The sequence below is a fragment of the Coffea eugenioides genome, chromosome 1, assembly GCF_003713205.1.
Source record: "Coffea eugenioides isolate CCC68of chromosome 1, Ceug_1.0, whole genome shotgun sequence".
Taxonomy (NCBI): domain Eukaryota; kingdom Viridiplantae; phylum Streptophyta; class Magnoliopsida; order Gentianales; family Rubiaceae; genus Coffea; species Coffea eugenioides.
The window spans coordinates 11,228,290-11,256,267 of record NC_040035.1 but is presented as its reverse complement, the minus strand read 5'-3'; the positions used below and the strand labels follow the sequence as shown (position 1 = coordinate 11,256,267).

Here is a 27,978-nt window from a genome sequence, read left to right as displayed (position 1 = left end):
TCCTCCAGTGGTGGAAGTTGAGAAAGATGAGAATGAAAAACAAGAAGAAAAGCAGAGGAACCAAGAGGCGATTGTGGAGGAAAATAGTTGGGAGAATCCAAGAGAAAAGCAACCATCATTTTCCACTACCATTCCAATACCTCCTGCGATTCCATTTCCACAAAGATTAAAGCAAAATAAGTTTGATAAAGAGTTTGAAAAATTTGTTAAACTGTTCAAACAATTGCACATTAACATTCCTTTTGCCGATGCTATTTTGCAGATTCCGTCTTATGCAAAATTTCTCAAGGAAATCATGACTAGAAAAAGAAAGTTGGAAGACTGTGAAACAATAGCATTAACGGAGGAATGTAGTGCAATTATTCAAAATAAGCTACCACCGAAGTTGAAGGATCCGGGGAGTTTTTCTATACCTTGCACCATAGGTAACATTGATTTTTCTAAGGCATTGTGTGATCTTGGTGCTAGTATATCATTAATACCTCTAACGGTGGCTAGACAATTGGGTTTGAAGGAGCTTAAAAGCACTAATATTACTTTGCAACTAGCGGACAGATCTATCAGATATCCACTTGGAGTGTTGGAAAATGTTTTGATAAAAGTTCAAAAATTTATCATTCCAGTGGATTTTGTGGTATTAGATATGGAAGAAGATGTATCTATACCAATTATTCTTGGTAGACCATTTCTAGCTATTGCAGGTACTATTATTGATGTCAAAAATGGCAAGCTGAAGTTTCAAGTAGATGAAGAAGAGGTAGAGTTTAATTTGCATGAAATAAAAAAATACCCTTCTTTTACCGATCATGCTTATTCTATTGGCACAATTGATAAACTAACTCAAGAGATGAGTCAAGTCAACTTTGACTTAGATCCTCTTGAGTATTGTTTGATGAGTGTAGGTAAGCAAGAATATGTTTGTGAAGAAATTGAAGAATTGGCCAAGTATTTGGATTTTCAAGCACCTTATAAAAGGGGTAATTTTATGAAAGTCTTGGCCAAGGAAAAGGGTTTTCACAACCTTCAGAAATTGAACCTCCAAAGTTAGAGCTCAAGCCACTTCCAACTCATCTAAGGTATGAATTTCTTGGAGAAAATAGCACTTTACCTGTAATTGTTAGTGCTGACCTAGATGATGAGCAGTGTGCAAAGTTGTTAAGAGTTCTAAGAAGGCGTAAGAAAGCAATTGGATGGACAATTTCAGACATTAAAGGTATAAGTCCTTCTATATGTATGTATCGAATTTTATTGGAGAACGGTTGCAAACCAGTGGTGGAAACACAAAGAACACTGAATCCAAACATGAAAGAGGTGGTAAGAAATGAAATTCTTAAGTGGCTTGACGCAGGTATAGTTTTTCCTATCTCCGATAGTGTTTGGATTAGTCCAATTCATGTGGTACCAAAGAAAGGTGGAATGACTACAATCATGGGTAAAAATGATGAATTAATTCCATCTAGACTTGTGGTAGGATGGATAGTATGTATTGATTATCGTAAGTTAAATACGGTAACAAGAAAAGATCATTTTCCCTTACCATTTCTTGATCAATTATTGGAGCGAATAGCTGGATATGAATTTTACTGTTTTCTTGATGGTTTTTCAGGATATAATCAAATAGCTATAGCTCCAGAGGATCAAGAGAAGACCACATTTACATGTCCTTATGGCACTTTTGCCTTTAGAAGAATGCCATTCGGTTTATGCAATGCTCCTGCAACTTTTCAACGATGCATGATGGCTATTTTTTCTGATTATATTGAGAAAATTATGGAGATATTTATGGATGATTTTTCTGTGTATGGTTGACGGGTTTTTACTTTAAGTGCAAGTTTAATTCCGAATTTACACCCGTTGGACTGCAAGTATACAGGTTGCAATTGTAGTACGAGATGTGTATCGGGTCGATCCCACGAGGAGCAATTAAAAACAATTATTAGATACTAATTTACTCTATTATTTAGACTTACAATTAATTTGAGCAGAAACTTCAGAATTTAATTCAACTACAAGAGTTCTTAACTAGAAAATTGCAATATCTCAAGGGGAGTAGAATTCACTAACTATTAAGATCTAGGGATGTAGATTCCACTTATGACACAAAAGATCTAAAATGAATTAATTCAACACTTGTTACTGCTCTTGTTTAACCAATGATTCATTTCCAGAAATACCAAAATCACATTCTCATGATAATAATGGGTTAAAACAGATTAGTTTGTCCTAATCTCTTGGTAAATACTAAATCTGTTCTTATTCACACATGAAATGCAGATTTCATCCACTTGAATGTATTTCTATTCTCATGAATATACAACTCAAGTTCTACTTGTGTCATTCCATTATTTTTACCATTTCTCAATGAGTAAAAATAACTATAAACCTGTTATTGGTGATCAAACAACAACAAGTAATCAAGCATACACAAGTAGACAAGTTAATACAACATATAACAAGAATGAATAACAATCAATTCATATCATTTGGCCATAAGCTTCATCTACTCCCTAGATAAAGAAAATTAGCTACTCATGAATGATAAAACACTCATAACTTCATTAATGTAAATCATCATCAATTACAAATACAAGAGGAGTAAAGAAAGCCTTAGCCAAGATATGGTGAAGCCTTCAAAAATCTTCTTTGTTCTTCAACTTAGATGATTACACAATGAGATCCCAATTTTTCTTGCAATTCCTAGGTAGAGAGAATATGTTTTTCTGTAAGAAGCTAGCTACGTCTAGATGTCCAGACCTCTCCCTCTATCTCTGCATAAAAAACACTCAAAGGCTTATTTTTCCAAGTCAAATTCCAACTTTTGATTCCCCAAATCTAACTTTGTTATAATTGTCAATAACCAATGTTTTTGACTTGAAAATAAGCCACTTTTCTTGCCCTTTTGTCTTCTGAAGCATGTGCACCGAATTCCCTTGCATCTTATAGCTGGAAAGTGGTATGAACAAGAGAGAATTGGCTGAGTCAAATTGCAGAATTTCGGCTATAAAACGCGCCTACACAAAACGCGGCATAAACTCGCGTTTTGTCTACTCGCGTTTTCACTCTAGCCTTATTTCAACTGCAATTTTCTCCATGATAAAGGCCAAACTAGCTTTTGTGCAAAACAGAAAAGTTGTATCCCTTTGAGTTAGCTTTCCAATGCTTCAAGAATCATCCAAATCGGAGCTTTGTAGCCTGAGATATGATCGAAATACTGAAGAGTGTCAAAACTGTCTTGAAGTGCAATTCTTCATTTGAACGTTTTTCACTTCATTTTTCTTTTCACCACTTAATTTCATCACCAAATCTCTATTTTTCACCTCATTTGCCATCCTTTGGTGATTGAGTCATCATTCCTGCATAAAAATGAAGGTTTTATCATTAAAATCACTAAAAATGCAATATTATCCACTTTTACCAAAAATATATAATTTTACCAAAAACCTCTTTATTTTATTTATAAAACTAAATAATCAACTCAAAATTAACTAATAAAATGCACTTAAAAATACGTAAAATAAACTCTTATCAAATACCCCCACACTTGAATCATTGCTTGTCCTCAAGCAATATAAAATTCTAACCATCAATGATCCAAAAAAAATTGAAAATAAACATATGTAGTATTTCAACTCCATTTCCTTGAATCAAGGTAAATAACCCTTATGTGATCTTTCCATTAAATTCAAGTACTCATAATATCAAGCAAAGAAGAGCCAAATATACCATAATTTTTACCAATTCAACTCAACTTCTTATTTTTATCCAATTTCGCAAGCAAGCAACTCCTATAGTCAATAAAGATGCTAACTAATCTCAGGATCAACTTCTTATTTTTCTTTTAAAGAGGGATTTATCTTACTCTTTTTTTTTTCATGTATATATTTTAAGGGTTAAATATTACTTAAGTTGTGAAAAATGCCTTTTGACGCGAAGATCGACATTTTTAGATGAAGATCCCCGGTTACTCAACATTTCACATACTCAAGTTGCTTTTCGTACTCTTAATTTAAGTACCGTTTTACGCGAAAGTCGACATTTGTAGATGAAGACTCCCGGTTACTAAGTACAAAAACTATTAGAGTAGAATAACCCTTTTTTTTTATATATATATATAATAAAATTCCCTCTAAGAATAATCATGAGAAAAGTATGACACTTATTGACCATATTAATTTCTTATCTTATAAAATCAGATAAAAAGAAGAATTTTCATCAAATATGCAAAAATATAGGCATAAGTTTCTCCACTTTACTAGATATACTTTCCTATAGATAAAAATTATAATCACATAAAAGTCATTTCCAAATTTCATGAGAAAAGAAGTTTCAAAACCACATATATTTATTTCAAAAGGATAAGTGACAAAATTTTATTTATTTATTATGGTTAATAACATATATATGTATAAGGTTTTGTAAAAATTTTGACAGAATCTCCCCTTAAAAGTGGACTAAAACTCCCTGCCAGCAACCACAAGAAACATAATTTAAGCACAAGAATTATATCAAACACAACTAAAACCACAAGTATCACACATATTTCTCCCCCCCACACTTAAATTACACATTGTCCTCAATGTGTAGGGAAGGAAATAAACAAAAGTAGAAAAGAAAAGAAAGAAGTACTCCCCAAGTCAATGGCTGAGATCCGTATCAGCCACTAATCACGGACCACTGTCAAAATACAAGTACCTACCACATAGAAAACAGAAAAAATGAAATGAAGTTAACATCTTAAACTCCACAAATTAAGATAATTAGGCAAGCAATTCCAGCAACTAAAGATAGCTTCTGCAGTGTGCCAAGTCAGTCATCCCCCTCGGCATCATCGTCATCCTCTGCATCACGATTGGGCGGTGGATGAATGCCCAAATGATCTTCAATTCGGCTTAGACGATTATGGAGTAAAAATGAAGATTTGTGAGTTGGGTAGAAGAGAAGAAGAAAAACGCGGCTGGAAAAATGGAAAAGTGAAGAAATGTTCTGGAAATCGCGTTTTTGAAGCAGAAAAATGAACCGAAAACGCGACTAAAAACGCGCCTTCAACGCGCGTTTTTAAAGCCGCGTTTTCTGCACAAATCTCGCAGAATTGAAAACGCGGTTACGTATGAAAACGCGACTTAAAGTCGCGTTTATCTGTGTCGCGTTTTCCAGTTTTGCTCAGGCGAGAAAACGCGACTTCCTCCAAAACGCGACTTCAAATCGCGTTTTAAAGGCGCGTTTTATGTTCTGCAGGCGCAGAATTGAAAACGCGATTCTGAGAAACGCAACTTGTAGTCGCGTTTTCGTGGAAAACGCGTTTTCTGCTTCGATTTTTAGCAGAATTTCAACTTTTGAAAAATTACAAAAGGTACCCCAATGACTCAAAATGCATCATAGATCATTCGTTTGCCAATTTTAATGACTGGAACAAATGTAAAACATTAAAAACATGCATTTTACCCCTTTATAATGAATCAAAAACACCTTTAACGCAAATCGAGGGGTTGAGTTGTTTGATCAAAGTTCGCCTTTTTTGTACTCAATTGGTCCTCCTTGCCTTCAATTGCCAACCCTACATTACAAAAACAACAATTTAGCTAAAACATTGATTCAAACCACAAAATCACACCAAGTTAACAAATATAACCTAAATATTGGGTTGCCTCTCAATTAGCGCTTTTGTTTATAGTCGTTGGCTCGACTGAAAAAGTTGAATCACTTTAGAGCATTTAGAGAGAGATTTTCTCCCCATGGGTCGAAACTCCCGAGCCAATCCACCATGTGGTGAACCATGCATTGATCTTCATAGTCCAATTTCCTCAAATGCCAAGGAGGAATATTAGACTTGTCATAGAGAGGCTCAACTTCACCTTGGAGTGGATTTTGCTTGTCTTTTCTGAATTGGCTCAACTTTTCACCATTTTCTTCATGGAATGGAGAATTTATTAAGCCAACTTCCATCCTTATCTTCTCCTCCTTTGTTCCTACACCATGAAAGTTAGTACCAAGGACATTTATAAATTTAACTTCTTCGGTCCTTTCTTGGTTAACCTTTTCATCATATGGCATATTAGACACAAGAGCAGTAGGCTCTATACTCCCTTCTTTATTATCCAAATTGAATTCCAATTCCTCACCATTAACCCGTAATATAAGCTTACCTTTTTCTACATCAATTATAGTTCGTGCAGTGGCTAAAAACGGTCGTCCTAGAATAATTGGCATTCTCACATCTTCTTCAATATCTAAGACAACAAAATCCACAGGTATTATAGATTGTCTTACCTTTATGAGCACATTTTCCAAAATACCCATGGGACGTGTGATTGACCGATCCGCCAATTGCAATGTAATATTGGTAGCTTTTAGCTCTTGAAGTCCCAATCTCCGGGCAACCGATAATGGCATAAGTGACACACTTGCACCTAAATCACATAAAGCATTAGAAAAATGCAATTGACCAATAGTACAAGGAATAGAAAAACTTCCCGGATCTTTCAATTTAGGAGGGAGTTTATTCTTAATCAATGCACTACACTCTTCCGTTAATGCTATCATTTCATTATCTACAATTTTCCTCTTCTTTGACATGATGTCTTTCAAGAAACGTGCATAAGAGGGAATCTGTGTTATAGCATCAATGAAAGGAATGTTAATGTGCAATTGTTTAAACATTTTGAAGAACTTTTCAAACTCCCGATCCTGTCCATCTTTCTTCAACCTGTGAGGAAAAGGTATCACATTAGAATTTAATTTGGGATGAAGTGCATCAATATCAATGATAACATGATCATTTTGACTTTCTTGCTCCCCTTCAATTGCTTGCTTCTTGTCTTTTTCACCACCTGAATTTTCAAAATCGAATCCCTCAACCGTTTTACCGCTTCTAAGAATGATTGCATTGACCTGCTCTCTCGGATTCACTTCGGTTTTACTTGGTAATTCACCAGGGTTTCTATTGTTGATCACATTGGCAATTTGACCAATTTGAACCTCCAAGTTTCTGTACATCCCAGCTAATTGGTCCAACCGCCCCTCAACTCACTCGAATCTATCCGAAGTCACCTTAGCAAGTTTTTCCACCGCGATCTCCCAACTTGGTTTAGTTTCAGCCTGTGGTTGCCTTGGTTGAAATCCCGGCGGATTGGTTGGCCTTTGTTGATTGCCTTGATCTTTCCATCCAAAGTTTGGATGATTTCTCCACCCCGGATTGTAAGTATTCGAATAGGGATTAGTTGGAGCATTTCGGTTGTAATTATTGACAAATTGTACCTGCTCAGAATCAACACACTCATTAATATCATGTTCACCTCCACAGAAAGAGCAACAAGCTACGTGTGCATTAGATGAACTTGGACCAACTCCACCTTGTCTACTTAGCAATTTCATCACATTATTCATTTGAGCACTCAGCATATTGAGAGTGTCCATTTCTATCATACCTGAGTGACGTCTCGTATTACCTCTTTCATTGGCCCATTGGTAGTTATTTACGGCCATTTCTTCTATCAAATTCTGAGCTTCTTGGGGTGATTTACCCATTAAAGCTCCACCTGCGGCTGCATCAATAATAGTTTTAGTGGAGAAAGATAAACCATTATAAAAGGTTTGTATGATTAACCATTCCGGCAGTCCATGATGTGGACATTTCCGAAGCAAATCTCTAAACCTTTCCCATGCCTCATATAATGATTCTCCCTCCAATTGACTAAAACTAGTGATATCCATTCTTAGCTTAGCAGTCTTACCAGGTGAAAAATACTTATTCAAAAATGCCCTTGATAAATCATCCCATGTGGTAAAAGTGTTAGGAGCATGAGAGTGTAACCACATTTTTGCCTTATCTCTTAATGAAAATGGGAACAACCGTAACCTTATAGCATCATCACTAACTCCATTCATTTTAATTGTATCACATATTTCTAATAATGTAGCTAAGTGTGAGTTAGGATCTTCTACAGCATTACCTCCAAATTGAGATTGTTGAACCATTTGGATAAGTGATGGCTTAATCTCAAAGTTGTTAGCATTTACCGTAGGCCTTGCTATGCTCGTTTGAGATCCTTGTGTTCCCGGTAGAGCAAAATCTCGTAGAACTCGCCTATTTGCTTCATTTTCAGCCATTTTTTCTTCAAATGATAGTTCTATCAAAATTTCCTCTATCGGTTGCCAAATCTCTTGCTTTTCCTGCTGTTGTGTGTGCCCCCTTTGTCTACGTAATGTCCTCTCAATTTCTGGATCGAAAGGTGCGACTTCTCGAGACTCCCGGTGCATACACTACAAACAGAAATAAGGGATATTATGCAACTTCAATGGTAAAAAAAACTGATTACAATATAAGATTAAATATAATCTAAAAAAAAAAAAATAAAGCTATCTAAATTAATAAAGATGATTAGGCTCTAATATTGCCGGTCCCCGGCAACGGCGCCAAAAACTTGACGGGTTTTTACTCTAAGTGCAAGTTTAATTCCGAATTTACACCCGTTGGACTGCAAGTATACAGGTCGCAATTGTAGTACGAGATGTGTATCGGGTCGATCCCACGAGGAGCAATTAAAAACAATTATTAGATACTAATTTACTCTATTATTTAGACTTACAATTAATTTGAGCAGAAACTTCAGAATTTAATTCAACTACAAGAGTTCTTAACTAGAAAATTGCAATATCTCAAGGGGAGTAGAATTCACTAACTATTAAGATCTAGGGATGTAGATTCCACTTATGACACAAAAGATCTAAAATGAATTAATTCAACACTTGTTACTGCTCTTGTTTAACCAATGATTCATTTCCAGAAATACCAAAATCACATTCTCATGATAATAATGGGTTAAAACAGATTAGTTTGTCCTAATCTCTTGGTAAATACTAAATCTGTTCTTATTCACACATGAAATGCAGATTTCATCCACTTGAATGTATTTCTATTCTCATGAATATACAACTCAAGTTCTACTTGTGTCATTCCATTATTTTTACCATTTCTCAATGAGTAAAAACAACTATAAACCTGTTATTGGTGATCAAACAACAACAAGTAATCAAGCATACACAAGTAGACAAGTTAATACAACATATAACAAGAATGAATAACAATCAATTCATATCATTTGGCCATAAGCTTCATCTACTCCCTAGATAAAGAAAATTAGCTACTCATGAATGATAAAACACTCATAACTTCATTAATGTAAATCATCATCAATTACAAATACAAGAGGAGTAAAGAAAGCCTTAGCCAAGATATGGTGAAGCCTTCAAAAATCTTCTTTGTTCTTCAACTTAGATGATTACACAATGAGATCCCAATTTTTCTTGCAATTCCTAGGTAGAGAGAATATGTTTTTCTGTAAGAAGCTAGCTACGTCTAGATGTCCAGACCTCTCCCTCTATCTCTGCATAAAAAACACTCAAAGGCTTATTTTTCCAAGTCAAATTCCAACTTTTGATTCCCCAAATCTAACTTTGTTATAATTGTCAATAACCAATGTTTTTGACTTGAAAATAAGCCACTTTTCTTGCCCTTTTGTCTTCTGAAGCATGTGCACCGAATTCCCTTGCATCTTATAGCTGGAAAGTGGTATGAACAAGAGAGAATTGGCTGAGTCAAATTGCAGAATTTCGGCTATAAAACGCGCCTACACAAAACGCGGCATAAACTCGCGTTTTGTCTACTCGCGTTTTCACTCTAGCCTTATTTCAACTGCAATTTTCTCCATGATAAAGGCCAAACTAGCTTTTGTGCAAAACAGAAAAGTTGTATCCCTTTGAGTTAGCTTTCCAATGCTTCAAGAATCATCCAAATCGGAGCTTTGTAGCCTGAGATATGATCGAAATACTGAAGAGTGTCAAAACTGTCTTGAAGTGCAATTCTTCATTTGAACGTTTTTCACTTCATTTTTCTTTTCACCACTTAATTTCATCACCAAATCTCTATTTTTCACCTCATTTGCCATCCTTTGGTGATTGAGTCATCATTCCTGCATAAAAATGAAGGTTTTATCATTAAAATCACTAAAAATGCAATATTATGCACTTTTACCAAAAATATATAATTTTACCAAAAACCTCTTTATTTTAATTATAAAACTAAATAATCAACTCAAAATTAACTAATAAAATGCACTTAAAAATACGTAAAATAAACTCTTATCAAATACCCCCACACTTGAATCATTGCTTGTCCTCAAGCAATATAAAATTCTAACCATCAATGATCCAAAAAAAATTGAAAATAAACATATGTAGTATTTCAACTCCATTTCCTTGAATCAAGGTAAATAACCCTTATGTGATCTTTCCATTAAATTCAAGTACTCATAATATCAAGCAAAGAAGAGCCAAATATACCATAATTTTTACCAATTCAACTCAACTTCTTATTTTTATCCAATTTCGCAAGCAAGCAACTCCTATAGTCAATAAAGATGCTAACTAATCTCAGGATCAACTTCTTATTTTTCTTTTAAAGAGGGATTTATCTTACTCTTTTTTTTTTCATGTATATATTTTAAGGGTTAAATATTACTTAAGTTGTGAAAAATGCCTTTTGACGCGAAGATCGACATTTTTAGATGAAGATCCCCGGTTACTCAACATTTCACATACTCAAGTTGCTTTTCGTACTCTTAATTTAAGTACCGTTTTACGCGAAAGTCGACATTTGTAGATGAAGACTCCCGGTTACTAAGTACAAAAACTATTAGAGTAGAATAACCCTTTTTTTTTATATATATATATAATAAAATTCCCTCTAAGAATAATCATGAGAAAAGTATGACACTTATTGACCATATTAATTTCTTATCTTATAAAATCAGATAAAAAGAAGAATTTTCATCAAATATGCAAAAATATAGGCATAAGTTTCTCCACTTTACTAGATATACTTTCCTATAGATAAAAATTATAATCACATAAAAGTCATTTCCAAATTTCATGAGAAAAGAAGTTTCAAAACCACATATATTTATTTCAAAAGGATAAGTGACAAAATTTTATTTATTTATTATGGTTAATAACATATATATGTATAAGGTTTTGTAAAAATTTTGACAGAATCTCCCCTTAAAAGTGGACTAAAACTCCCTGCCAGCAACCACAAGAAACATAATTTAAGCACAAGAATTATATCAAACACAACTAAAACCACAAGTATCACACATATTTCTCCCCCCCACACTTAAATTACACATTGTCCTCAATGTGTAGGGAAGGAAATAAACAAAAGTAGAAAAGAAAAGAAAGAAGTACTCCCCAAGTCAATGGCTGAGATCCGTATCAGCCACTAATCACGGACCACTGTCAAAATACAAGTACCTACCACATAGAAAACAGAAAAAATGAAATGAAGTTAACATCTTAAACTCCACAAATTAAGATAATTAGGCAAGCAATTCCAGCAACTAAAGATAGCTTCTGCAGTGTGCCAAGTCAGTCATCCCCCTCGGCATCATCGTCATCCTCTGCATCACGATTGGGCGGTGGATGAATGCCCAAATGATCTTCAATTCGGCTTAGACGATTATGGAGTAAAAATGAAGATTTGTGAGTTGGGTAGAAGAGAAGAAGAAAAACGCGGCTGGAAAAATGGAAAAGTGAAGAAATGTTCTGGAAATCGCGTTTTTGAAGCAGAAAAATGAACCGAAAACGCGACTAAAAACGCGCCTTCAACGCGCGTTTTTAAAGCCGCGTTTTCTGCACAAATCTCGCAGAATTGAAAACGCGGTTACGTATGAAAACGCGACTTAAAGTCGCGTTTATCTGTGTCGCGTTTTCCAGTTTTGCTCAGGCGAGAAAACGCGACTTCCTCCAAAACGCGACTTCAAATCGCGTTTTAAAGGCGCGTTTTATGTTCTGCAGGCGCAGAATTGAAAACGCGATTCTGAGAAACGCAACTTGTAGTCGCGTTTTCGTGGAAAACGCGTTTTCTGCTTCGATTTTTAGCAGAATTTCAACTTTTGAAAAATTACAAAAGGTACCCCAATGACTCAAAATGCATCATAGATCATTCGTTTGCCAATTTTAATGACTGGAACAAATGTAAAACATTAAAAACATGCATTTTACCCCTTTATAATGAATCAAAAACACCTTTAACGCAAATCGAGGGGTTGAGTTGTTTGATCAAAGTTCGCCTTTTTTGTACTCAATTGGTCCTCCTTGCCTTCAATTGCCAACCCTACATTACAAAAACAACAATTTAGCTAAAACATTGATTCAAACCACAAAATCACACCAAGTTAACAAATATAACCTAAATATTGGGTTGCCTCTCAATTAGCGCTTTTGTTTATAGTCGTTGGCTCGACTGAAAAAGTTGAATCACTTTAGAGCATTTAGAGAGAGATTTTCTCCCCATGGGTCGAAACTCCCGAGCCAATCCACCATGTGGTGAACCATGCATTGATCTTCATAGTCCAATTTCCTCAAATGCCAAGGAGGAATATTAGACTTGTCATAGAGAGGCTCAACTTCACCTTGGAGTGGATTTTGCTTGTCTTTTCTGAATTGGCTCAACTTTTCACCATTTTCTTCATGGAATGGAGAATTTATTAAGCCAACTTCCATCCTTATCTTCTCCTCCTTTGTTCCTACACCATGAAAGTTAGTACCAAGGACATTTATAAATTTAACTTCTTCGGTCCTTTCTTGGTTAACCTTTTCATCATATGGCATATTAGAAACAAGAGCAGTAGGCTCTATATTCCCTTCTTTATTATCCAAATTGAATTCCAATTCCTCACCATTAACCCGTAATATAAGCTTACCTTTTTCTACATCAATTATAGTTCGTGCAGTGGCTAAAAACGGTCGTCCTAGAATAATTGGCATTCTCACATCTTCTTCAATATCTAAGACAACAAAATCCACAGGTATTATAGATTGTCTTACCTTTATGAGCACATTTTCCAAAATACCCATGGGACGTGTGATTGACCGATCCGCCAATTGCAATGTAATATTGGTAGCTTTTAGCTCTTGAAGTCCCAATCTCCGGGCAACCGATAATGGCATAAGTGACACACTTGCACCTAAATCACATAAAGCATTAGAAAAATGCAATTGACCAATAGTACAAGGAATAGAAAAACTTCCCGGATCTTTCAATTTAGGAGGGAGTTTATTCTTAATCAATGCACTACACTCTTCCGTTAATGCTATCATTTCATTATCTACAATTTTCCTCTTCTTTGACATGATGTCTTTCAAGAAACGTGCATAAGAGGGAATCTGTGTTATAGCATCAATGAAAGGAATGTTAATGTGCAATTGTTTAAACATTTTGAAGAACTTTTCAAACTCCCGATCCTGTCCATCTTTCTTCAACCTGTGAGGAAAAGGTATCACATTAGAATTTAATTTGGGATGAAGTGCATCAATATCAATGATAACATGATCATTTTGACTTTCTTGCTCCCCTTCAATTGCTTGCTTCTTGTCTTTTTCACCACCTAAATTTTCAAAATCGAATCCCTCAACCGTTTTACCGCTTCTAAGAATGATTGCATTGACCTGCTCTCTCGGATTCACTTCGGTTTTACTTGGTAATTCACCAGGGTTTCTATTGTTGATCACATTGGCAATTTGACCAATTTGAACCTCCAAGTTTCTGTACATCCCAGCTAATTGGTCCAACCGCCCCTCAACTCACTCGAATCTATCCGAAGTCACCTTAGCAAGTTTTTCCACCGCGATCTCCCAACTTGGTTTAGTTTCAGCCTGTGGTTGCCTTGGTTGAAATCCCGGCGGATTGGTTGGCCTTTGTTGATTGCCTTGATCTTTCCATCCAAAGTTTGGATGATTTCTCCACCCCGGATTGTAAGTATTCGAATAGGGATTAGTTGGAGCATTTCGGTTGTAATTATTGACAAATTGTACCTGCTCAGAATCAACACACTCATTAATATCATGTTCACCTCCACAGAAAGAGCAACAAGCTACGTGTGCATTAGATGAACTTGGACCAACTCCACCTTGTCTACTTAGCAATTTCATCACATTATTCATTTGAGCACTCAGCATATTGAGAGTGTCCATTTCTATCATACCTGAGTGACGTCTCGTATTACCTCTTTCATTGGCCCATTGGTAGTTATTTACGGCCATTTCTTCTATCAAATTCTGAGCTTCTTGGGGTGATTTACCCATTAAAGCTCCACCTGCGGCTGCATCAATAATAGTTTTAGTGGAGAAAGATAAACCATTATAAAAGGTTTGTATGATTAACCATTCCGGCAGTCCATGATGTGGACATTTCCGAAGCAAATCTCTAAACCTTTCCCATGCCTCATATAATGATTCTCCCTCCAATTGACTAAAACTAGTGATATCCATTCTTAGCTTAGCAGTCTTACCAGGTGAAAAATACTTATTCAAAAATGCCCTTGATAAATCATCCCATGTGATAAAAGTGTTAGGAGCATGAGAGTGTAACCACATTTTTGCCTTATCTCTTAATGAAAATGGGAACAACCGTAACCTTATAGCATCATCACTAACTCCATTCATTTTAATTGTATCACATATTTCTAATAATGTAGCTAAGTGTGAGTTAGGATCTTCTACAGCATTACCTCCAAATTGAGATTGTTGAACCATTTGGATAAGTGATGGCTTAATCTCAAAGTTGTTAGCATTTACCGTAGGCCTTGCTATGCTCGTTTGAGATCCTTGTGTTCCCGGTAGAGCAAAATCTCGTAGAACTCGCCTATTTGCTTCATTTTCAGCCATTTTTTCTTCAAATGATAGTTCTATCAAAATTTCCTCTATCGGTTGCCAAATCTCTTGCTTTTCCTGCTGTTGTGTGTGCCCCCTTTGTCTACGTAATGTCCTCTCAATTTCTGGATCGAAAGGTGCGACTTCTCGAGACTCCCGGTGCATACACTACAAACAGAAATAAGGGATATTATGCAACTTCAATGGTAAAAAAAACTGATTACAATATAAGATTAAATATAATCTAAAAAAAAAAAAAATAAAGCTATCTAAATTAATAAAGATGATTAGGCTCTAATATTGCCGGTCCCCGGCAACGGCGCCAAAAACTTGACGGGTTTTTACTTTAAGTGCAAGTTTAATTCCGAATTTACACCCGTTGGACTGCAAGTATACAGGTCGCAATTGTAGTACGAGATGTGTATCGGGTCGATCCCACGAGGAGCAATTAAAAACAATTATTAGATACTAATTTACTCTATTATTTAGACTTACAATTAATTTGAGCAGAAACTTCAGAATTTAATTCAACTACAAGAGTTCTTAACTAGAAAATTGCAATATCTCAAGGGGAGTAGAATTCACTAACTATTAAGATCTAGGGATGTAGATTCCACTTATGACACAAAAGATCTAAAATGAATTAATTCAACACTTGTTACTGCTCTTGTTTAACCAATGATTCATTTCCAGAAATACCAAAATCACATTCTCATGATAATAATGGGTTAAAACAGATTAGTTTGTCCTAATCTCTTGGTAAATACTAAATCTGTTCTTATTCACACATGAAATGCAGATTTCATCCACTTGAATGTATTTCTATTCTCATGAATATACAACTCAAGTTCTACTTGTGTCATTCCATTATTTTTACCATTTCTCAATGAGTAAAAACAACTATAAACCTGTTATTGGTGATCAAACAACAACAAGTAATCAAGCATACACAAGTAGACAAGTTAATACAACATATAACAAGAATGAATAACAATCAATTCATATCATTTGGCCATAAGCTTCATCTACTCCCTAGATAAAGAAAATTAGCTACTCATGAATGATAAAACACTCATAACTTCATTAATGTAAATCATCATCAATTACAAATACAAGAGGAGTAAAGAAGCCTTAGCCAAGATATGGTGAAGCCTTCAAAAATCTTCTTTGTTCTTCAACTTAGATGATTACACAATGAGATCCCAATTTTTCTTGCAATTCCTAGGTAGAGAGAATATGTTTTTCTGTAAGAAGCTAGCTACGTCTAGATGTCCAGACCTCTCCCTCTATCTCTGCATAAAAAACACTCAAAGGCTTATTTTTCCAAGTCAAATTCCAACTTTTGATTCCCCAAATCTAACTTTGTTATAATTGTCAATAACCAATGTTTTTGACTTGAAAATAAGCCACTTTTCTTGCCCTTTTGTCTTCTGAAGCATGTGCACCGAATTCCCTTGCATCTTATAGCTGGAAAGTGGTATGAACAAGAGAGAATTGGCTGAGTCAAATTGCAGAATTTCGGCTATAAAACGCGCCTACACAAAACGCGGCATAAACTCGCGTTTTGTCTACTCGCGTTTTCACTCTAGCCTTATTTCAACTGCAATTTTCTCCATGATAAAGGCCAAACTAGCTTTTGTGCAAAACAGAAAAGTTGTATCCCTTTGAGTTAGCTTTCCAATGCTTCAAGAATCATCCAAATCGGAGCTTTGTAGCCTGAGATATGATCGAAATACTGAAGAGTGTCAAAACTGTCTTGAAGTGCAATTCTTCATTTGAACGTTTTTCACTTCATTTTTCTTTTCACCACTTAATTTCATCACCAAATCTCTATTTTTCACCTCATTTGCCATCCTTTGGTGATTGAGTCATCATTCCTGCATAAAAATGAAGGTTTTATCATTAAAATCACTAAAAATGCAATATTATGCACTTTTACCAAAAATATATAATTTTACCAAAAACCTCTTTATTTTAATTATAAAACTAAATAATCAACTCAAAATTAACTAATAAAATGCACTTAAAAATACGTAAAATAAACTCTTATCAAATACCCCCACACTTGAATCATTGCTTGTCCTCAAGCAATATAAAATTCTAACCATCAATGATCCAAAAAAAATTGAAAATAAACATATGTAGTATTTCAACTCCATTTCCTTGAATCAAGGTAAATAACCCTTATGTGATCTTTCCATTAAATTCAAGTACTCATAATATCAAGCAAAGAAGAGCCAAATATACCATAATTTTTACCAATTCAACTCAACTTCTTATTTTTATCCAATTTCGCAAGCAAGCAACTCCTATAGTCAATAAAGATGCTAACTAATCTCAGGATCAACTTCTTATTTTTCTTTTAAAGAGGGATTTATCTTACTCTTTTTTTTTTCATGTATATATTTTAAGGGTTAAATATTACTTAAGTTGTGAAAAATGCCTTTTGACGCGAAGATCGACATTTTTAGATGAAGATCCCCGGTTACTCAACATTTCACATACTCAAGTTGCTTTTCGTACTCTTAATTTAAGTACCGTTTTACGCGAAAGTCGACATTTGTAGATGAAGACTCCCGGTTACTAAGTACAAAAACTATTAGAGTAGAATAACCCTTTTTTTTTATATATATATATAATAAAATTCCCTCTAAGAATAATCATGAGAAAAGTATGACACTTATTGACCATATTAATTTCTTATCTTATAAAATCAGATAAAAAGAAGAATTTTCATCAAATATGCAAAAATATAGGCATAAGTTTCTCCACTTTACTAGATATACTTTCCTATAGATAAAAATTATAATCACATAAAAGTCATTTCCAAATTTCATGAGAAAAGAAGTTTCAAAACCACATATATTTATTTCAAAAGGATAAGTGACAAAATTTTATTTATTTATTATGGTTAATAACATATATATGTATAAGGTTTTGTAAAAATTTTGACAGAATCTCCCCTTAAAAGTGGACTAAAACTCCCTGCCAGCAACCACAAGAAACATAATTTAAGCACAAGAATTATATCAAACACAACTAAAACCACAAGTATCACACATATTTCTCCCCCCCACACTTAAATTACACATTGTCCTCAATGTGTAGGGAAGGAAATAAACAAAAGTAGAAAAGAAAAGAAAGAAGTACTCCCCAAGTCAATGGCTGAGATCCGTATCAGCCACTAATCACGGACCACTGTCAAAATACAAGTACCTACCACATAGAAAACAGAAAAAATGAAATGAAGTTAACATCTTAAACTCCACAAATTAAGATAATTAGGCAAGCAATTCCAGCAACTAAAGATAGCTTCTGCAGTGTGCCAAGTCAGTCATCCCCCTCGGCATCATCGTCATCCTCTGCATCACGATTGGGCGGTGGATGAATGCCCAAATGATCTTCAATTCGGCTTAGACGATTATGGAGTAAAAATGAAGATTTGTGAGTTGGGTAGAAGAGAAGAAGAAAAACGCGGCTGGAAAAATGGAAAAGTGAAGAAATGTTCTGGAAATCGCGTTTTTGAAGCAGAAAAATGAACCGAAAACGCGACTAAAAACGCGCCTTCAACGCGCGTTTTTAAAGCCGCGTTTTCTGCACAAATCTCGCAGAATTGAAAACGCGGTTACGTATGAAAACGCGACTTAAAGTCGCGTTTATCTGTGTCGCGTTTTCCAGTTTTGCTCAGGCGAGAAAACGCGACTTCCTCCAAAACGCGACTTCAAATCGCGTTTTAAAGGCGCGTTTTATGTTCTGCAGGCGCAGAATTGAAAACGCGATTCTGAGAAACGCAACTTGTAGTCGCGTTTTCGTGGAAAACGCGTTTTCTGCTTCGATTTTTAGCAGAATTTCAACTTTTGAAAAATTACAAAAGGTACCCCAATGACTCAAAATGCATCATAGATCATTCGTTTGCCAATTTTAATGACTGGAACAAATGTAAAACATTAAAAACATGCATTTTACCCCTTTATAATGAATCAAAAACACCTTTAACGCAAATCGAGGGGTTGAGTTGTTTGATCAAAGTTCGCCTTTTTTGTACTCAATTGGTCCTCCTTGCCTTCAATTGCCAACCCTACATTACAAAAACAACAATTTAGCTAAAACATTGATTCAAACCACAAAATCACACCAAGTTAACAAATATAACCTAAATATTGGGTTGCCTCTCAATTAGCGCTTTTGTTTATAGTCGTTGGCTCGACTGAAAAAGTTGAATCACTTTAGAGCATTTAGAGAGAGATTTTCTCCCCATGGGTCGAAACTCCCGAGCCAATCCACCATGTGGTGAACCATGCATTGATCTTCATAGTCCAATTTCCTCAAATGCCAAGGAGGAATATTAGACTTGTCATAGAGAGGCTCAACTTCACCTTGGAGTGGATTTTGCTTGTCTTTTCTGAATTGGCTCAACTTTTCACCATTTTCTTCATGGAATGGAGAATTTATTAAGCCAACTTCCATCCTTATCTTCTCCTCCTTTGTTCCTACACCATGAAAGTTAGTACCAAGGACATTTATAAATTTAACTTCTTCGGTCCTTTCTTGGTTAACCTTTTCATCATATGGCATATTAGACACAAGAGCAGTAGGCTCTATACTCCCTTCTTTATTATCCAAATTGAATTCCAATTCCTCACCATTAACCCGTAATATAAGCTTACCTTTTTCTACATCAATTATAGTTCGTGCAGTGGCTAAAAACGGTCGTCCTAGAATAATTGGCATTCTCACATCTTCTTCAATATCTAAGACAACAAAATCCACAGGTATTATAGATTGTCTTACCTTTATGAGCACATTTTCCAAAATACCCATGGGACGTGTGATTGACCGATCCGCCAATTGCAATGTAATATTGGTAGCTTTTAGCTCTTGAAGTCCCAATCTCCGGGCAACCGATAATGGCATAAGTGACACACTTGCACCTAAATCACATAAAGCATTAGAAAAATGCAATTGACCAATAGTACAAGGAATAGAAAAACTTCCCGGATCTTTCAATTTAGGAGGGAGTTTATTCTTAATCAATGCACTACACTCTTCCGTTAATGCTATCATCTCATTATCTACAATTTTCCTCTTCTTTGACATGATGTCTTTCAAGAAACGTGCATAAGAGGGAATCTGTGTTATAGCATCAATGAAAGGAATGTTAATGTGCAATTGTTTAAACATTTTGAAGAACTTTTCAAACTCCCGATCCTGTCCATCTTTCTTCAACCTGTGAGGAAAAGGTATCACATTAGAATTTAATTTGGGATGAAGTGCATCAATATCAATGATAACATGATCATTTTGACTTTCTTGCTCCCCTTCAATTGCTTGCTTCTTGTCTTTTTCACCACCTGAATTTTCAAAATCGAATCCCTCAACCGTTTTACCGCTTCTAAGAATGATTGCATTGACCTGCTCTCTCGGATTCACTTCGGTTTTACTTGGTAATTCACCAGGGTTTCTATTGTTGATCACATTGGCAATTTGACCAATTTGAACCTCCAAGTTTCTGTACATCCCAGCTAATTGGTCCAACCGCCCCTCAACTCACTCGAATCTATCCGAAGTCACCTTAGCAAGTTTTTCCACCGCGATCTCCCAACTTGGTTTAGTTTCAGCCTGTGGTTGCCTTGGTTGAAATCCCGGCGGATTGGTTGGCCTTTGTTGATTGCCTTGATCTTTCCATCCAAAGTTTGGATGATTTCTCCACCCCGGATTGTAAGTATTCGAATAGGGATTAGTTGGAGCATTTCGGTTGTAATTATTGACAAATTGTACCTGCTCAGAATCAACACACTCATTAATATCATGTTCACCTCCACAGAAAGAGCAACAAGCTACGTGTGCATTAGATGAACTTGGACCAACTCCACCTTGTCTACTTAGCAATTTCATCACATTATTCATTTGAGCACTCAGCATATTGAGAGTGTCCATTTCTATCATACCTGAGTGACGTCTCGTATTACCTCTTTCATTGGCCCATTGGTAGTTATTTACGGCCATTTCTTCTATCAAATTCTGAGCTTCTTGGGGTGATTTACCCATTAAAGCTCCACCTGCGGCTGCATCAATAATAGTTTTAGTGGAGAAAGATAAACCATTATAAAAGGTTTGTATGATTAACCATTCCGGCAGTCCATGATGTGGACATTTCCGAAGCAAATCTCTAAACCTTTCCCATGCCTCATATAATGATTCTCCCTCCAATTGACTAAAACTAGTGATATCCATTCTTAGCTTAGCAGTCTTACCAGGTGAAAAATACTTATTCAAAAATGCCCTTGATAAATCATCCCATGTGGTAAAAGTGTTAGGAGCATGAGAGTGTAACCACATTTTTGCCTTATCTCTTAATGAAAATGGGAACAACCGTAACCTTATAGCATCATCACTAACTCCATTCATTTTAATTGTATCACATATTTCTAATAATGTAGCTAAGTGTGAGTTAGGATCTTCTACAGCATTACCTCCAAATTGAGATTGTTGAACCATTTGGATAAGTGATGGCTTAATCTCAAAGTTGTTAGCATTTACCGTAGGCCTTGCTATGCTCGTTTGAGATCCTTGTGTTCCCGGTAGAGCAAAATCTCGTAGAACTCGCCTATTTGCTTCATTTTCAGCCATTTCTTCTTCAAATGATAGTTCTATCAAAATTTCCTCTATCGGTTGCCAAATCTCTTGCTTTTCCTGCTGTTGTGTGTGCCTCCTTTGTCTACGTAATGTCCTCTCAATTTCTGGATCGAAAGGTGCGACTTCTCGAGACTCCCGGTGCATACACTACAAACAGAAATAAGGGATATTATGCAACTTCAATGGTAAAAAAAACTGATTACAATATAAGATTAAATATAATCTAAAAAAAAAAATAAAAAAATAAAGCTGTCTAAATTAATAAAGATGATTAGGCTCTAATATTGCCGGTCCCCGGCAACGGCGCCAAAAACTTGACGGGTTTTTACTTTAAGTGCAAGTTTAATTCTGAATTTACACCCGTTGGACTGCAAGTATACAGGTCGCAATTGTAGTACGAGATGTGTATCGGGTCGATCCCACGAGGAGCAATTAAAAACAATTATTAGATACTAATTTACTCTATTATTTAGACTTACAATTAATTTGAGCAGAAACTTCAGAATTTAATTCAACTACAAGAGTTCTTAACTAGAAAATTGCAATATCTCAAGGGGAGTAGAATTCACTAACTATTAAGATCTAGGGATGTAGATTCCACTTATGACACAAAAGATCTAAAATGAATTAATTCAACACTTGTTACTGCTCTTGTTTAACCAATGATTCATTTCCAGAAATACCAAAATCACATTCTCATGATAATAATGGGTTAAAACAGATTAGTTTGTCCTAATCTCTTGGTAAATACTAAATCTGTTCTTATTCACACATGAAATGCAGATTTCATCCACTTGAATGTATTTCTATTCTCATGAATATACAACTCAAGTTCTACTTGTGTCATTCCATTATTTTTACCATTTCTCAATGAGTAAAAACAACTATAAACCTGTTATTGGTGATCAAACAACAACAAGTAATCAAGCATACACAAGTAGACAAGTTAATACAACATATAACAAGAATGAATAACAATCAATTCATATCATTTGGCCATAAGCTTCATCTACTCCCTAGATAAAGAAAATTAGCTACTCATGAATGATAAAACACTCATAACTTCATTAATGTAAATCATCATCAATTACAAATACAAGAGGAGTAAAGAAGCCTTAGCCAAGATATGGTGAAGCCTTCAAAAATCTTCTTTGTTCTTCAACTTAGATGATTACACAATGAGATCCCAATTTTTCTTGCAATTCCTAGGTAGAGAGAATATGTTTTTCTGTAAGAAGCTAGCTACGTCTAGATGTCCAGACCTCTCCCTCTATCTCTGCATAAAAAACACTCAAAGGCTTATTTTTCCAAGTCAAATTCCAACTTTTGATTCCCCAAATCTAACTTTGTTATAATTGTCAATAACCAATGTTTTTGACTTGAAAATAAGCCACTTTTCTTGCCCTTTTGTCTTCTGAAGCATGTGCACCGAATTCCCTTGCATCTTATAGCTGGAAAGTGGTATGAACAAGAGAGAATTGGCTGAGTCAAATTGCAGAATTTCGGCTATAAAACGCGCCTACACAAAACGCGGCATAAACTCGCGTTTTGTCTACTCGCGTTTTCACTCTAGCCTTATTTCAACTGCAATTTTCTCCATGATAAAGGCCAAACTAGCTTTTGTGCAAAACAGAAAAGTTGTATCCCTTTGAGTTAGCTTTCCAATGCTTCAAGAATCATCCAAATCGGAGCTTTGTAGCCTGAGATATGATCGAAATACTGAAGAGTGTCAAAACTGTCTTGAAGTGCAATTCTTCATTTGAACGTTTTTCACTTCATTTTTCTTTTCACCACTTAATTTCATCACCAAATCTCTATTTTTCACCTCATTTGCCATCCTTTGGTGATTGAGTCATCATTCCTGCATAAAAATGAAGGTTTTATCATTAAAATCACTACAAATGCAATATTATCCACTTTTACCAAAAATATATAATTTTACCAAAAACCTCTTTATTTTAATTATAAAACTAAATAATCAACTCAAAATTAACTAATAAAATGCACTTAAAAATACGTAAAATAAACTCTTATCAATGGTTCATCTTTTGATCATTGTCTTCATAATTTGGAATTGATTTTGCAGAGATGCGAGGAAACAAATCTTGTACTAAATTGGGAGAAATGCCATTTTATGGTAAAAGAATGAATTGTCTTAGGACACAAGATTTCCTCCATGGGAATTAAGGTGGATAAAGCCAAAATAGAAGTTATAGAAAAATTGCCACCTGCAAGCAATGTCAAGGGGATAAGGAGTTTTTTAGGACATGTTGGCTTTTATAGACGTTTTATTAAAGATTTTTCTAAAATAGTAAAGCCATTATGTGATTTATTATGTAAAGATACTCCTTTTCAATTTGATGACAATTGTTTGGTTGCATTTGAAAGGTTGAAGAAGGAATTGATTTCGGCCCCAATTATAACTTCACCCGATTGGTCACTACCATTTGAATTGATGTGTGATGCAAGTGACTATGCGGTTGGAGCAGTTTTGGGACAAAAGAAAGAAGGACGATTGCACGTCATTTACTATGCTAGCAAGTTGCTAAATGAGGCACAACTCAATTATGCAACGACAGAAAAAGAGCTATTGGCAGTGATATTTGCTTTAGATAAATTTAGATCTTATTTAGTAGGATCTAAAGTTATTATATATACGGACCATTCAGCTCTTAAATATTTGCTACATAAGAAGGATGCAAAACCTAGACTAATTCGGTGGATTCTGTTATTGCAGGAATTTGATGTGGAGATAAAAGACAAAAAGGGTTCGGAGAATCTAGTTGCAGATCATTTATCACGTTTGGAATATATTCCAATCAAAGATCAGGTTCCAATTCAAGAGAATTTTCCGGATGAGTTTGTCCTAACATTTAGAAATTCTCCATGGTATGCAGATTTTGCTAACTACTTGGTCAGTGGAGAGATTACAAAGGGGTTTAATTATCATCAAAAGAAGAAATTCTTACATGATGTCAAAAGTTACTTTTGGGAGAAACCATTGCTATATAAACATTGTGCCGATGGTATGATACGTAGATGTATTCCCGAAGATGAGGTACATAATGTTTTATATCATTGTCATAACCTTGAAACAGGTGGTCATTTCAGTACTTCCAAGACTGTGGCAAAGATATGGCAATCAGGGTTTTATTGGCCAACTATGTACCGAGATGCTAGGGAATATGTTAAAAATTGTGATGCATGCCAAAGAACTGGAAATATATCTCGAAAAAATGAAATGCCCCTAACTACATTTTTGGAAGTTGAGTTATTTGATGTATGGGGTATTGATTTTATGGGACCATTTCCTAGTTCTTTTAATAATAAGTACATCTTAGTAGCAGTGGATTATGTTTCTAAATGGGTAGAAGCAATCGCTTCACCTACTAATGACTCTAAGATTGTACTTAGATTCCTTAAAAAGAATATTTTCAGTAGATTTGGTATACCCAAGGCCATAGTAAGTGATGAAGGGAAACATTTTTGTAACAAACAATTGGATTCCTTATTGTTTAAATATGGTTGTAGGCACAAGACATCACTTCCATATCATCCTCAAGCTAATGGGCAAGCAGAGCTAGCTAATAGAGAGATAAAGCTCATTTTGGAGAAAACTGTGAATAAATAACGCAAGGATTGGGCTACAAAGTTAGATGATACACTATGGGCTTACCGAACGGCATTTAAGACACCCCTAGGGATGTCGCCGTATCGTTTAGTCTATGGAAAAGCTTGTCACTTACCTGTAGAGATTGAGCACAAAGCTTATTGGGCAATTAAATCTATTAACATGGATTTTAATCTTGCAGGTGAAAAGCGATTACTTGAGCTAAATGAATTGGAGGAACACCGACTACATGCATATGAAAATGCCAAAATTTATAAAGAAAAGATCAAATATTGGCATGACAAGCATATTATTCCTAAACAATTTCAGGTAGGACAAAATGTACTTCTGTTCAACTCACGCTTGAGGTTATTTCCAGGAAAATTGAAGTCAAGGTGGTCGGGACCATTTGAAGTTACTCAAGTATTTCCTTATGGAGCAGTGGAAATAAAAGGAAAAAATGGTGCTCCATTCAAAGTAAATGGCCAAAGATTGAAGCTCTATTTGGCCGGAGAAAAAGTTCCTAAAGGAGTAATTTACTCCTTAGGAAATGCAATGGAGAGTTAAAGAAGTTATAGGAGAGTCGAGCCAACGACTATAAACAAAAGCGCTTGTTGGGAGGCAACCCAATAATAATAGTGTATTTGTGTGTTTCTTACATTTTGGTGTAATTTAATTGACTAATTAGATGTATTTCACTTGTTTGTAGGAGGTACGGGAGTTTTATTATCCATCTTGGAGGTGCACTTGAAGAACATGTGTGAAAAGGGAGTCTTTCTTACCAAATTTTGTTTTAAGTGCTTAAAATCCCCATGCATATACATACATTGTGCATTTCAAGTATATTTAAGTGAGTTTTGGTGATATCATGGTTATAAAGGCTCATCGACTCATTTGATGTATATTTAATGTCCAAAAGTGCCATTTTGATGTAAAAATGCAAAAATGATCAAAGAACCTCACACCTCGATTTTCAATGAAAATGTGTTTGATGTGTTTTGAGAGGTTGGATATTGTGTTTATGGTATATTACATGTGTGTGGGAGGTTAGAATTGATAAAAAGTTTGTCCAATGTGTGATTTGGAATTGGTCGGAAAAGGGAGAAAAAGTTTGAAAAATTGCAGTTTCTGCAATTATTGCAGAGAAATAAGGATCCGAGCTCGGATCCTAAAAAGCCCAGAAAGATCCGACCGCGGATCCATTGATCCGCGCTCGGATCCATTCTAACCCAGACAAATCCGAGGGGTCGTCTGTGTTTCTGTTGGGACTGATCCGAACCATGTCGGATCCGAGGCCCTCTAGAAACGATCCGTCCTCGGATCCGTTCGCGGATATAGCAGAAACGAGGCTTCGTTTCTGTACTTTTCAAAATTCTTCTTCCCTCTTCTCACCGAAACCCTACCTCTTTCCTCCAATTTTTCATTTTAACCATCAAATCTCCAATCTTTCATCATAAACACCTCCACAACCCTTGTATGATCAGAAACCCTAAACTATTTCACCACGACACATCATCAAAAGTGGATTTTGATCTTCAAAAGGGGATTTTGGGCCGCACGGAAATTCTTTGATTTCTGAGTGAAATTGGACTTGTTTGTTCCTCATTCTTCATCATTATCATCCTCTATCATCTTCCCACACATTTGAGGTAACAATTTGCGAATTTCTTTGACATTTTATAATTTCTTATTCTACATATTTCTAGTTTTTGGGAATATTATGATAAATGCATATTTGTTGGAATTTCTTGATACAATTGTGCTACATTGTGCTTAAATAGATTGTACAACTATTTTCATGCTTATTTTTGAGAAAACTGTGGATTTGGTGATATTTTTAAGAATTTTTCTCAATTTTTGGGCTTGAGCATTTTAGTGATTTATACTCTTGAATTTTGCTTTCATTGAATATATGAACTTGTTCCGAGGAGTATACATCACTGTTATACCAATTGAAAATGATATGCTATCATTAGAGCAATAGCCCATGGGGTAAAAGAGTGTGTTCCCAATTAAGTTAAGCACATTGAACCACTTTTACTTGAGATAATTAGTATTTGTTTGGATGAATTGGAACTCATGTGTATGTAAATTGAGTGTTATGAGTGTTATGAATTGGATTGGAGATATTCTCAAGTGTTTGAGTGTTCATTCTTGCAAATGGATATAATTTTCAATTGTTTGCACTTAATATGCATGAAATGATTTCCTTATTGGTAATATCTTTTCTAAATGTGGGAATTGGATTTGAGAATTGTTAGGAAGTTATTTGTTTAAATTTGGGTACATTTTGGCAGTGAGTTTAACCCTTTTTCAAGGGGAAACTCTGCCGAAATTTTCTTAAATTCTCATTTCACATATGTGAGCAAGTTTCTATGATTTCTAATGAACGTTCATCTTATTTTTGTATAGGAACTATGACTCGCACAAGGAGGGCTCGCATTCGTACTCCTACTCCTTCCTCAAGTGAGGAACACACACCCTCTTTGCATGAGGAGTCACCTGAGGAAGAATCTCCTTCGTCGGAGCCGCCACCTCGCTCTCGCCGGAAGACCGCGTCTACTAGCCGTGCCGAGCCACCTCCGGACTACAATACCACACGATTCACATCGCTTGAAAACCAACAGTGGTATGAAGCCGGACTGGACAAGGAGATCATAATAGAAAAGCATTTGGCACCGGAGGTGGACGCGTATTATCACATTTCTACAGCATTCAAGAGACTTGGATGGGAGAACATCCTTCAGTTGCCCAAACACTACTATCCCAATCTGGTCCGGGAGTTCTATGCTAATGTAGAAAACAAACAGAGCCACAGTGGCAACCTCATCGTCTCATGGGTTCGAGGCAGGAGAGTGGCTCTCAATCGAGATACACTGAGACGCTTCGTCCAACTCAAAGACGCAGGCGAAGATGTCAAATTGACCAAGGAGTTCACGGCTCGAGACCTTTGGCAGGTGGGAGAGGCGGTTGGACGCCTAAAGGGCCAATATCGAGAGAGAGGAACTGCGAAGAAGCTTACAGTT

At 35.6% G+C, this 27,978-nt stretch overlaps 1 protein-coding gene and 3 non-coding genes across 4 annotated transcripts in view; all 4 read left to right on the top strand.

Annotated features, from left to right (window-relative positions):
* The window catches only part of LOC113767757 (beta-glucosidase 12-like), a 47,197-nt gene that overhangs the window by 3,648 nt on the left and 15,571 nt on the right, over nucleotides 1-27,978 (top strand). The window lies entirely within an intron of this gene.
* LOC113753246 lies at nucleotides 7,613-7,719 on the top strand. The gene has a single exon (XR_003465008.1). It is a non-coding gene; the product is annotated as a small nucleolar RNA R71 (small nucleolar RNA).
* On the top strand, nucleotides 14,228-14,334 carry LOC113753239. Its single transcript, XR_003465005.1, has one exon. It is a non-coding gene; the product is annotated as a small nucleolar RNA R71 (small nucleolar RNA).
* On the top strand, nucleotides 20,843-20,949 carry LOC113753232. The gene has a single exon (XR_003465004.1). It is a non-coding gene; the product is annotated as a small nucleolar RNA R71 (small nucleolar RNA).